The sequence below is a fragment of the Euprymna scolopes genome, chromosome 17 (assembly GCF_053919585.1).
Source record: "Euprymna scolopes isolate OS-2025 chromosome 17, ASM5391958v1, whole genome shotgun sequence".
Classification (NCBI taxonomy): domain Eukaryota; kingdom Metazoa; phylum Mollusca; class Cephalopoda; order Sepiida; family Sepiolidae; genus Euprymna; species Euprymna scolopes.
Window position 1 is genome coordinate 91515145 of NC_136498.1, and position 13827 is coordinate 91528971.

The 13827-nt window shown below is 35.3% G+C and overlaps 1 protein-coding gene across 1 annotated transcript in view; it reads left to right on the top strand.

Annotated features, from left to right (window-relative positions):
- LOC145296842 (pyrethroid hydrolase Ces2e-like) overlaps positions 1 to 13827 on the top strand; it is a 1088672-nt gene that overhangs the window by 67782 nt on the left and 1007063 nt on the right. The gene's annotated exons all lie outside the window — the stretch shown is intronic.

A 13827-nucleotide genomic window follows, 5' to 3' on the forward strand; every position in this document is an offset into this window, starting at 1 on the left:
TATACAGTACGGTGGAGGGGTACGTCTGGGGACTTATAACATTTCGTTTTTTTATCTTAACTGATACGACGGAGTGGTCGGAGGATCCTAGAGGAGAAAGAACGGAACATGAGCATAGCTCAGGGGAAGTTGAGAGAAAAATGTCTAGGAGGCTTGCATATTGACCTGTAGTATTGGGCACAAGGGTGGGCTTGCGAACAATCTGAGTGAAGTCATAAGCAATGGCAAAATCATGACAAAACCTCCCCTCATCGTCTGTCTTATTTGAGTGGGTCAGCCACAGATGTGGATGTTAGCCGAGGGGTATGCAGACAGGATGTGGTCTATTTTCTCAGTTTGTGTTGTGTATGTCTCTTTTTCCTTTATTATTATTGGCTCACAAGGAGCTTTCATGCAGGTCATCAAAGATCTCATTGTAGTGTTTCCTAGAAGCTGAGTGACAACAAGTCTCCCTAGATTTCCAGTATTCTCCGTCTCTTTTTATAACATTTGCAAATAAATATGCATTATCGAAACAGCTGCTTTCCATTGATTTCTCGTTTGCAGCGGCCATTGGTCTTCACTGGAATTTGAGTGACAATAAACCTCTCCAAGGTTTCAGTTCCTTTCGCACATACAGTAGAGGTCTGGTCAGTGCTCTTTCCTCGGTCTTTCCTTCCTCCTTGACTCTACTTGGCTATTTGGTCTCACTCTTTTTTGGAGGGCAGTGATGTGGTAATGGGTTAGGGTGGGGGTTAAGGAACTTATAGGTATGCAGCTTCAATCTTCTTGGTTCTATGTAGCGCTTTATGTTTTGTCTAGTCTGCGCTTGTGGTTCATGTGTGTTAGTTTCCACATTCAAGTGTTTTCCTTAATATTTCAGCTGTTTTCATCATTGTTGCTTGTTGTATTTTTCCAGTCATTCCTTTGATTCTAATTTCTCTCATCCTTTGTTGAAAGTTTTTTCGAAAGTGTTCCTAGTGCACCTACAATATATTATTTTGATTTTCTTCATCTTCCAGATCCCTTTCGGCTCTCTAGCAAGCTCTGTGCATCTGCTCCATTTTTCCATTTTCTTTGATATTCACCCTGCGGTCAACTGGAACAACAAAGTCTACGATTTAACAGGACTTTTCTTTTTTGTTAATTATTACAACATCTGGTCTTCTTGCTTGGATGGGTTTATCAGTTTGTATGTCCATGTCCTATAGGATTTTCTGGTTCTCGTTTTCAAGTACTTGTTGCCGGCTTATGTTTGTACCACTTGTCTGTGCCTTTGAGATGCAGTTGTTTGCATAATTCTCAGTGGACTACCCTTCCCACCTGGTCGTGTCTGTTCTTGTATTCCTTTTGAGACAGTTTGCGGCATTCACTTACTATATTGTTTATCGTTTCGTCTAGTTGTCCACAGAGTCTGCATTTACTGTTTTCTTGTGTTTTATTCATTTTTGCTTTGATGTTGTTGGGTTTTATCGAGTTATTTTGTGCTGCGGTTATTCAGTTTCTCGGCTTAATATATAGAAGACGACCCGATTTTTTTGTGGTCGACAATATAAAGGATTATCAAACCGACTATTGCTATTCAATGGAAAATGCGCCAAAAAGCTTCAACGGAGCAATTAATTCAGAACATTGTGATGAATGGAAAATTGCCATGAAAAAAGAAATAGATGTCTTAACCGAAAATGATACCTATACGGTAGTGCTTCTCCCAAGAGATAAACATGTTATTTCTACCAGATGGGTCTTTACAAAAAAGAGTACAGCATCAGGCGTAGAACAGTACAAAGCAAGATTTGTTGCTAAGGGGTGCTCTCAGATTTACGGTAAAGAATACTTTTCTACGTTTTCACCGACAACAAACCTAACGACAATCAGAATTTTACTGCAAGTCGCATCACAATATGACCTAAACATCCATCAAATGGACGTAAAAAATGCTTATTTGAATGCCCCAATAGACTGTGAAATTTATATTACCCCTCCAGAGGGATTTACAATGAAAAATAAAATAGCGTGTGGCGACTTAACAAGTCATTATATGGTCTAAAGCAGAGTGCTCAGTGTTGGAACACAGTATTCTATGATTATATTATTAAACAACAATTTAGACAATGCGCTGTAGACCCCTGTTTATATACCCAGCACAAAGACGATAAACTACTGATTTTTGTTTTGTGAGTCGATGATATTTTAATCGCATCAAATTGTGACATAATGTTAACTGATGTTAAGAACAAATTAAGTAAAAGTTTCAAAATGACCGATCTTGGCAAAATATCCTGGTTTCTGGGATAGAATTTACTCAAAGCAAAGGACTTGTTACGATGACTCAATCGAGATACATCGACAAAATAGAAGTCTCTCCGACAGTAAAGATGTGGAATTTTCCTCCTTGTCTGGTTAGGCGTTAGGCTACTTACATTAAGAGGACGCAAATACTACGAGTTCGGCAGAGCACATTTCCTTAAATTACTTATAAGTCAGGCACAATGGTGTAATATTCCGGCGATTGAACAGGGGTGAGAGCTTTTTATATTTTTGTCTCAGTCAAGAGTGAAAATTTCTGAGGAACAGGGCTTTAGTCATAATAAAAATCGATCTTGATTCTAATTGTGATTTCATGTGGAAGCAAGTGAATCGAGACACACAACTGTCTGAAAGTTTTGAACTGCAAATAAATAACTTCGTCTTCGTTGACAAACAATTTTAGACACATTTTCGAGGTAAATTGTTTCGTTACCCTCAACGACAAGTAATGGATTCATGTTTTTTTTCCAAAGTATTAGTTTAAAAAAAAAGGAAAACTGACGTAACAATATGAAAACTATAGATCTAACATCAACGGAATCTATTTTATTTTGAAGCGGAAAGACGAGGTTTTATCGTTGGTGGCTGTTCTGGACACTCATAGATATAGACGACATTTATCTTAACTTCTTTTATTTATTTTTTCTTGCTCAGAGGGTAAACAAACCTTTCGAAGATTTTCAAGGCAATAAAAGAAAAAGAAAAACGTAAACAAATTTAAATGTCAAAATAACTAAAAGAAAATAACAAAAACATTTTAAACGATTATTTCAACTTCCGATGGTGAGATCAGCAATAATTCTACCAATTCCTCCGATTCACTGAAATTGTTTTCTTTATTTGAAGCGTTACAATCAAATGTAACGAATTTCAAAGAGACTTTCTTTTAAATACAAATCAATATAAAAATCAGTTACTTCAATCGAATATGCAAAAAGGCCATTTTGTAAAAAACGTATAATGTCTACTAGAGGCGTAAATAAGTAAGGCATTTTAGCCAATACTCATAGCAGTAGAGCAACGCCACTTAGCACAGTTATAAGTCTTTCTCTTCATGGGAAGCACCCAGGGTTATGCATTTCTCATATGTTTAATTCAACTCTGAATTTCGTTTTCGTATATTTTGGATATCTAACCATGAGTTGACTTAGGAAATTAATGCTGCATAATCTGGAAAACGCATTCCTTTTTAAAACAACTTCATGGGTGGGAAGATGGGAAAGTCAGAGAGTGTCAGTTCAGGAAAGTAGGGAGAATTTCCCCCACTCTATATCTGTGCCTAAATCAAAACGCGGATTCCATGAACAAAGCTTCTTTCTTAGAACTACACGCCTGTGGAACTCTGTTCCATCTGCCTGCCTCCCACCAGACTACAACTTGGATGTCTTCAAGTCCAATGTTAACAAATTCCTAATGAACCGCCTCCTTAATAAAACATTTCATCAAATCTCCACACTAACGTAATGTACTTGCAATAACCCTTATCCTTGAGTGGCTTCCGGGCCTTGATAAGTGATGATCACTGTGTAAAAAAATAAAACAGAATGGGAGAGGTTTTCACAGCAGTCCGCCCATAAACACTACTTTTCTTATGCTCACATTCACCTAAAACATGGCGCATTGCCACTGTAATCTAAGACTCTACTGTAAATTAGGGAGCATGTCTACAGTGAGAATTTTAAGTAGGGAGTTGAGGAGCAAAATTTTTGTTCACATTACGTTTAAATTTCTGCGTTGACATACGGTTGAGAAAGCAGGAAATAGAGAAGGAATTCCAACGTATACGAGTTTAAGAGAAGAAACTTTCAGAGAAGTCCCTCCGTTATCAAGGGACCTCTACAGTGAAGATGTGGAATTTTGCTTTGGTCAAGCTAATTACATTGTGAGGGCACAAACCCTACGAGTTCGGCAGAGCACATTCCACTAAACAAATTATAAGTCAATGACAAGAATGTAGCATTTCAGCGAATAAACAGAGGTAGGAGCTTCTTTGACTCATCGCAACTTATACGATTTAGCACTCTTCTTTGAAACCGTAAAAATCTTTAATTAAAATTATTTTACAGGCGTAAAAGCAATTCATGTGTTCTTAATGTGCATCGGTGATAATGTTGGGAAGAGACAATTCATCGTCTTGAGTTTATTTGCAATTTGCTCCAGATCTTTACGATCACTTCTGGTCCTTGACTCTTTTGCTTATTTGTGTTGTTTATTTGCTTATTTGTGTTGTTTATTTGCTTATTTGTGATGGCAAAGCTTTGGCGAGTGAAACCGACTATTACATTATTGTAGGAAGAGGACGCTGGTACCGGCAGAGTCAACAAAGCATCTTATGTTCGAACTTTCCACTTCCTCTGGCGAGTTTTCCTGCAGATTTTATAGAGCGCATCAAAGTTTGCCTGAGGATTAGATACGAACTCAAGCCTGTCCAGTATTGCTCAGTATGCCTTTAAATGTGTAAGCCATTCATATATCATTTAAGTACTGACGGATTATCATGTTCCAGAGTAGGCCATTGTCAATGCAAATAAGTATGTGAATGTCCATGACCTGTTTATCATTGGATAAGAAATAGTGTCAACAATGTCTATCACTGTTTTCCGTTTCGTACAAGCGGTCTATGTAAGCCAAAACCCTGACATCTAGTGTGGCAGATAACGTTGCTAAGGACAAAACAATAGATCTCGCTCTTTTATTCCAGATTTCTTGTGGTGTCTCAAACTGCTGATCTTTCCTTAATGAGATGATGATCAATGAACTTTCACCATAACCATCATCCCTTTTTGAAGCAAAACATTTGTTACGCAACCCAAACAAAGCATAACTGACGGCTGCTATAAAAGAGCATGATGTACCAGAAATGGAACATAACGTTCTTTATGGAGATTCTCTTCTCCATCAACTTAAGTGGTCAGAAGGAATGACATATTGTTCAATCGCTGACGGCTATGCGGTTTTTTACAGTAAAGCACTATGCTACGATAGCATTTGATGATTACATTTGAGGACCAAGCACTAAGGACATTAGTTATCAGAGATTCCGCCAAAATCGAAAAAGTACAAAATAAACATTGCTGAAGTGTCAAAATTTATCGGAGAAAAAGAAGGAACTTCTTTCGAGTATGTAAACCAAACAATCTCTTATCAATCTCATTTCACAACGCATGAAGAACAAATTGTGCCACGTAATACAATCAAAAGGGGATGCAGATGTGGAGATTGTTAAGACAGTAACCTTAATATCATCTATCAAAAGTATTATGTTATTAGCGAAAATACACATCTATTGGTGTTATTTCATCACGCGTTGATCAGCGATGACAACACGCTTTATTTCTACTCGGACAACGGAAGTCTTGTCGCAGTAAACAACATAAAATTATGAAGAAGTTGCTTGGATACGATGTCTTCAGCAGTTTTCTGTTACTGCATGCATTCACGGATGTGATACAATTTCCGCGTTTTAGGAACCGGAACAAATCCGCTTTGAAAGAAATACTGTTCCTTTAAGAGCTGTGGCTAAGATGTTTTCTACACCACAGAAAACTAAGGCTGAGATTGAAGATGCATTGTTTGGGGGCAAACTTGGAAACAATATGGCAACAATGAAATATTCTAGACCGTGCCAAACAGTTGGTTCAGTCAAAAGCTTTGTTTCACCTACACGACTGCCACTGACCTATGCAACGAAGTATCATGCACTTCGGAGTTATCTTCAAGTCATACTTTAGATAGACAATGGTGAGGTCATAGACATTACTGAATAGAGATGGGGATTGCAGAACAGTCTAGTTTCAGTGATGATGGATACTTTACTTGCGGCAGAAACACTTCTGAAAATAATTCACTGCAATCATTCTAGTTGTCGAAGTACATCTCGGTACACTTGCAAAAGACACAGTCTTGTGCGTTTACGGGTATGTGGACCATGTCAAAAATGGGCATTGTGATTATATAAGTGAAGAAGCAGTGTCTAATCATGAAAATAATGACTATTGAACTGACATGGTTATTCAAGCATTTGATATGTCTTAAAATGCACCGTGCATTCTATAATCTTTAGAAATGAACGTATATGTTATGACGTCATTGTTGACGTCATGACCACCTGTTAATGTAGTTAGTATAAAACTTTGTATAAAAATTATATATCAAAATATACAGTAAAAATACATTACAGCTTTAAAATATGTAAATGTTTTTTTTTTTAGTGTGATGGCAGTATTCGTTTTATGACGACATAGTAGCTTTGTGGTAATTAGATTTTTGTAAACTTTTACTTATGTTATTAACCGCATATAATAGTAATAAAAAAACTCATAAAATGGAATTTATTCAGAATAAATGGCTTTTTTTTCGTATTTTGACTGGACTATTTAAAGTAAATTGAAATATATGCATATTTTCATTTCGCCATGTACGGAATATTTTCTCAAAATCAGTCGCGTTGTTTATTCAATGTTTAAACAAAATGATAATCGTACATAACATATTTCTACTAAGACAGATATATGAAAATATGTTTTTCTTTAAATTAATTTTATCTGTTCAATTGCGTTCGTAAGGCTAATCATTTTTGGTTCAACATCTTTAACTTACTATCTCTTTTATTTACATTTATATATATATATATATATATATATATGTATATATATATAATATTTTTATTAATATTTAATAATATAATATATAAAATTTTTATTGAATTATATCAGTTTGTATATGATATATATAATATCATATATACTTTTTAATAATATTTAACAATATAATATTAATAATATTAATAGTAAATAATGTATTATAATTATATTAATGTAATTATATTCATATTAATTAGTATACATAAAATTATAATTTAACATATTTTAATAATATTTATTATAATATATATATATATGTATAATATATAATATATTTTATATAATATATTATTATTTTTTCATATATACATGTATATGTATAAATGTGTAAGAGTATAAAAAGGCTATACAATGCAGGGAATCGGGTGTAAAAATGATGTGATGTACCGAAAAATGGACAAACTTAAGAGGGATTTGTAGAGCTTGTTTTTGCATTTTCGTATATCTATTTATTTTCCAGGTCAATCATACGTTCAACGCAGTAAATAGACTTACTGTTTTAGATAACTGTATTTCGTTTGCATGACAGCACATGTCGGATTTGACGAACGTTAACGTTTCAACTTCTGGTACAGATCAAGACTTTAACTGTTTTCTGATTCGCTAAAATAAAACTAAATAATAAAATAAATAAAAAATAAAATAACAGTGAATATTATGATGTAATAATGATATTATTGAGTAAAGAAATATTACACGTCTGATGCACAAAGAACACAATAGTTGGGTTAGTGAATTAATTTTAAAAGAACTCATATTTCTGCCTGCCAGCTCCACTGCTTATTCGTTTCCAGTTCCGGTTTTACGATATTTTCCATTTCTTTGTTTTCAACGACATTTGTATTGGTCCCTGTCTTTCTGGAAAAGAGGTTATATTCTTGAAATATCGAAGACATTTACCAGTGAGTATATTTTACTGCTTTGTGTCTATGATTGATTTAGAAAAAAATGGATATATGAAGATATAAAAACAAGCTTAACGAGATCCTCTTTTGTTTGTCCATTTCGGCCTATACATCACATTTTAACACGTGTTTTCCTGCATTGCTATATCCTACTTATATTCTTCCAAGTTTATTTACCATCAATGCTTCAAGGAAAATACATATCCTTCTTATATATATATATATATATATATATATATATATATATATATATATATATATAGATGAATGTATAACATTTACCTCCCAATAAAACATATAATAATTAATTTGAAACACAGCTACTAAACACAAACTCAGTAATGTGGACTTTATGTATTTTCTTTTATTCAAAAGGTGAAAAGGAGATGCAAAACTTTTCGCAAAAATCTATTTTAAGCAGAAAGGATGGAGTATCATAATTAACTATAGTCCACAATTAAAATGTGAACTTTTATTCATAAAATAGAGAATATTTTAATTTTTTTGGAAGAATCAAATTATTTTAAAAAATATTTCAGTGATTCCCACAAAGTTACACAATAAACAATAATTAGGCACCTGGTTACTATTTTTACTGACAATAAATATGTAGAATATTTAATATTTAATAAAATATAAGTATATTTTCACTTAAGTCGCCGGAAAATTCGATTAATTAACTGATTCTTGTTCGCTTATGAAAGAGATCGCAAAAATGTAAGGTTTTAATGTAAAATCATTGAATATGAATAATTATTTTAATTAATTATGCCGCCGGATTTAATCAATAATCCAATAAGAATACGAAAAAGAATATTCAGACTAAATTTCAGGTGTCTGCGCCCGGAAATCTAGACGAAAGCAATCTATGGACTTGATATGCAGTGTTAAATTTAAGTAAGAAATCTCTATAATAATCGGGGGAAGACGTGGATGGTTGCTTTTAGTGCATCTGAAACCAAACTCCTATCTTTACATCATCAACGCTCTGATCCCCATGTTTTGACAGGCTTCTGGGCTTGACCTTCACTACTGATCTGAAATGGAACACGTACATCAAGTCTGTTGCCAAGGTCGCTGGAAAGATGGTGGGATCCTTCTACCGCTCCAGAAGATATCTCACTACTGATGCAATTCTCTATCTATATAAAAGCCAAGTACGTCCAAGGATGGAATACTGCTGCCATATCTGAGCAGGAGCTGCTAAAAACCGCCTATCCTGCCTTGACAGAGTACAAAATAGACTTTGTGGCTTAGTGGGGGATGCCCTTTTCTCTTCCCTGCAACCTCTCTCACACAGAAGAGACGTTGCAAGCCTATCTTTGTTTTATCGTTATTTCCATTGCAGATGCTCGTCTGAACTCCAATCTCTGGTCCCTTCTCGCCAATCTTTTATAAAAAAAACACCCGTCTAGCTGAATCCACTGTCAAAAACTTTCCCCCTTTTTATCTATGCCTAAATCAAAACGTAGATTCCATGAACAAAGCTTCTTTCTTAGAACTGCACACCTGTGGAACTCTGTTCCGTCTGCCTGCTTTCCTCCTGGCTACAACTTGGATGTCTTCAAGTCCAACGAAACAAATTCCTGATGAACAGACCCCTTAAGTAGTCACTCTAAATATCCACACTAACGTACTTTACTTACAATAACCCTTATCCCTGAGTGGCTTCCGGGCCTTGATAAGTGGTGACCATCTTGTAAAAAAAATAACGATAATAAATAATTGATTAAACAACTCCATGTTCGTAAGTACGTTATCAGCATTTACACACATGAACAAACGAGATCAACAAAAAAGTACTAATTAATTTGACGCCGATAATGCAAAGATATTTCCGACTTTATCCTAGCGAAGTGAACATTGTTTCTCAATTTTAAAATAAATATCTGTATCAATGAATTTACATTACTAATTTAGATACGCAAAGGTAGCCGCATCAATTCCTGTGTCGTGCAATATAGTGACAAGTCTATTTCAACAAGAGTTGGCCAAATACGTACATACATATGTAATCTTGTAAGAATTTAGAAAAGGAAAATCATGACAGAATTCTAATGTCTTTTATATTCCGAGCAGTCAAAGACACTGAAGAAATGTTCACTAACCAAAGATGCGAAGATCAATTTCCTGGAATCGTAAAAACGATCAATTTTTCCTATTGTCTGATAGCCGGAGGGTTAGAATGTTGTTTTTTTTTTTGTTTTTCCACGTCTTCGATTTTCTCCACGGACATTTCAAAAACGTCCCCTAAAAGAAAATTGTCACAATTTCTTTTTTTTTTTTTTATATGTCGCCAATCATTATAAGTCACTGCTTCCAGTTTCTGTTGACATGAAACTCGCGACTCGGGGAAGCAAATAATTTAAAGAAGTCGACAAGCTCCACTGTCTTTGACGCTGGAGGTGTCACGAATCGATGCTGTATGGAAATCAAATGTTCATATAAAGAATTCTGTACGAAACACCAAAACAAAATTCTGTTCAAAATATCTTTCAGAACAAAAAGATTTACAAATATATATGTAAATTTTCTACCTCTTCTTCTTCTTCTTCTTCTTCTCATTATATATATATATATATATATATATATATACATATATATACACCATTTGTATCGTTTTATTGCAGCTCAATATATTCTAAATTTTGAAATTGTTATGAAACGCAGAGAAGTGAAATTTAGAACACTGGACAAGCATAACAAGGTGCCTTATTTCCCTGATTTTTGTGAAATTTAAACAAATATTTTTAAAATTATGCAAATTTTTCTAATTTTTTGTAATTATAAGTGTGTATCACTTTATTGCAGGTGTCTACAAATTCATATATTCGGTAATAAAACAATATTTTAACTTCATATTTCTATTTATATGAAATAACGAACATATCTAGTAATGATATTAACCAAAAACAAGAACTAATTTCACATTATTTTGTATAAGAAAATATTTATTTTTCAACATAACTTCTATGTTTCAAAATCACTTTCAATATCCTCTTGTCAACTGATGATGTCAATCGGCGGATTTGAGATTATGTGATGCAATAGGAAACTTCCAAAATCTTCAAATTTCGTCTTTCAACGAAAATTGAACACCTTCTTCGTAAACTTTCATCTTTATTATTCACCAGAGCTGCTGAATTTGTTTTATATCCGGAAACAAGGTAACCATGTCATCAAATTTACTTCAATAATACCTAATGACTTAAGGTAGGATTTCGTAGCTTTGGCTGAGTGGAATGGCGCATTATCGTGCATAAAAATCAATTTGCGGCGACAGGCCAATCGAAGGCCATCAAGCCATGGTGATAGATGCTCATTTAAAAATTAAATATAAGACTGGCTTTTCAGTTTGGCACATTTTGCACTCAAAGTGGTCCAATTAGTTCATTATAGATTATTCCAGTCCAAAACATGACACATTCACCTCCCCATTGACGGCGGAATCGCTGAGGGGTAGGCAATCCAAGGGGACTCCTAACTGTGGCCCACCTATCTGGTCCATCAAGGATTACTCTGGCCTTATCGACGAAAAAAACATTTACAAAGCTGGTTTTCATGTATTTATGAGCTCAACCCAAAGGGTTTTCCTTATGAGTTTGGTTTAAAACAGGTCTTGCGGTGATTTTAATGCTTCTTGCAATTTCGTTTAAGACAGTAAAACGTGTCTTTTCAGACAGGAAAAGTATTCCAGCCTTGTCAAATGTAGCAGCACTGTTGCTACATTGAGTAGTTGACGGCGAATTTTTCTAACATCACGAACATTGGTTTGATGTTTAGATTTTCAACGAATTAAGACAATGTTGTCCAATCTTTTTCAAGCTTCTGCAACAACACATTCCTTTTCACTTAGCTATCAATCGACCCTTTCTAGGCATTTTGGAAGACCTGCAATAAAGTGATACACACTTAAAATTATATATATATATATATATATATATATATATATATATATATATATATTAGTATTGCAAAGGTTAACGGTGCATATAACAATTAAATTAATGCAAGATATAATTAATTAATTCCAAACGATGAAATAAGGAAAATATAAACATGAAAAAGAACTTTTAAAACATTTACAATTTAATTTAATTTAATTTAAAAAAGTTGTATGAAAATGCATACGATTATTCATTGCTACACAAAGCTTTTTTTTGTTAATATTTTTGTATATATATTATATTTAACCATTGCTTAAAACGCTCTGTTATTCGTACACTAAGGATTATTTACAATAGGTATGGTGTGTTGGTAAAACAATAATCTCACATAGTTGTTTTGCCGTTAAACGCATTCAAGGAAAAATGTACTTATAAAAAAAAGGACGAAACGTGGGAATGGCCTATTGATGCACGGAACCTATTCCCTGTTTGTTCACCCGTACAAATCCGCAAAACAAAAGAATCTTTGTTACGCAATAACAGATAGATCTTTAGAATGTAAATGATATTCTTAACCGATATTTAATCATTACTAACAGAGGGCGACTTTGCCCGATCGTAAAATACGCTTAAATATTGTTGTTTAAAGTTAGCAGAAGGAAAGGAGAAAAATAAAGGGGAAAACAAATCAAACGAACTTACCGCGTGTGTGTCGGGTGAGGTTGGGCGAAAAAGAGACAGAAATCAAGATATCGCCCATAGTTTTAAAAGGTGTGCTCTGGTGGAAGTCACGCGAAATCACGTAAAATCACGCAGGATAAAACGAGTTGACATGTTAGGTCGGCGACAGGCAAACAGACGAAGGTTGGTGTCAGTGATGATCTCAAACCCTGCGGTTGTTGTCTTGTAAATACGAATTCATTTTTTTATTTCTTTAATTTTGTTGTCCTAAACCAGGAACACTTCAAGCTATTTCGGCGATAGCTACCGGCCTTAACAACATGATAAAGCCGTTCAGTGGCGAAGGCGATGTGGTGGCTTGGTTAAAGAAAGTCGACCTAGTGGCAAAGCTCCAAAAGATAGGCGACGTTGCCACAGTGATACCGTTGTTCCTGGAGGGTGACGCGCTAGCCCTATATTTGGAGGTAAGATCCCGTGAAAAGGAGGACGCTGAGACGATCATAGCCAGATTGATCCAGGCATTTACGGAAGAGCCGTTTGAGGCGTACAACAAATTAAAAGAGAAGAGGTGGACAAGGAATCCATCGATGTGTATGCAAATGAAGTTAAAAGATTGGTGGAACTGGCAGGAATTCGAAGACAAGTAGCGAATCACGTAGCAAAGATGGCATTCGTTACCGGGTTCCCGAAGGAGATTTCCAAGAGGCTGCAGCAGGTCCCAGGTATCGAGACTCTGGAGGTGAGTGATCTGCTTCCAACTGCAAGAATATTAGTAAGCACCCAACCCTCTGAGGCCGTATATCGTCCATGAACACTGGATGGGGCTGTGTGGTGTGATGCAAGCAGTATTACAACAGGAGTTGTCTTAGAAGTGGGTGGAGTGGTTGCAGAGGATGCAGCCTGGCTATGGAAGAAGGATGATGCTAACCACATTAATGTAGCAGAATTGGATGCAGTTACTAAAGGAGTTAATCTGGCCTTAAAATGGGGACTACGCAACATCTGTGTGAAAACAGACTCTGCCACTGTGTTTTCTTGGCTGAAATCGATGATTTCACATGACAAAAGGATAAGAAAGAAAAGGGCAGTAGATATCCTAGTGAGGCGCAGGCTCGGGATGCTGGCTGAGCTGATGCAGGAGTTTTCTTGAAAGCTGCGCGTAATGATGGTTGCCTCTGAGAACAAAGCAGATGCTCTCACAAGAGTGAGAAAAAGCTGGCTTGTGCCAACAAAAGAGAATATTGCTGCAGTGACTCATCTGGACCATTCTGGGGTGAAAGAGTTGCACAATCTGCACCATATGGGGGTAGAGAGGACATTTTACCTGGTGAGAAAAGTTGATTCAAATGTCTCAAGGGAACAATAGAAGCAAAGTGGTCAGGACTTTTGACAAGTGTCAGTCAATTTGCCCTGCTCCAATTG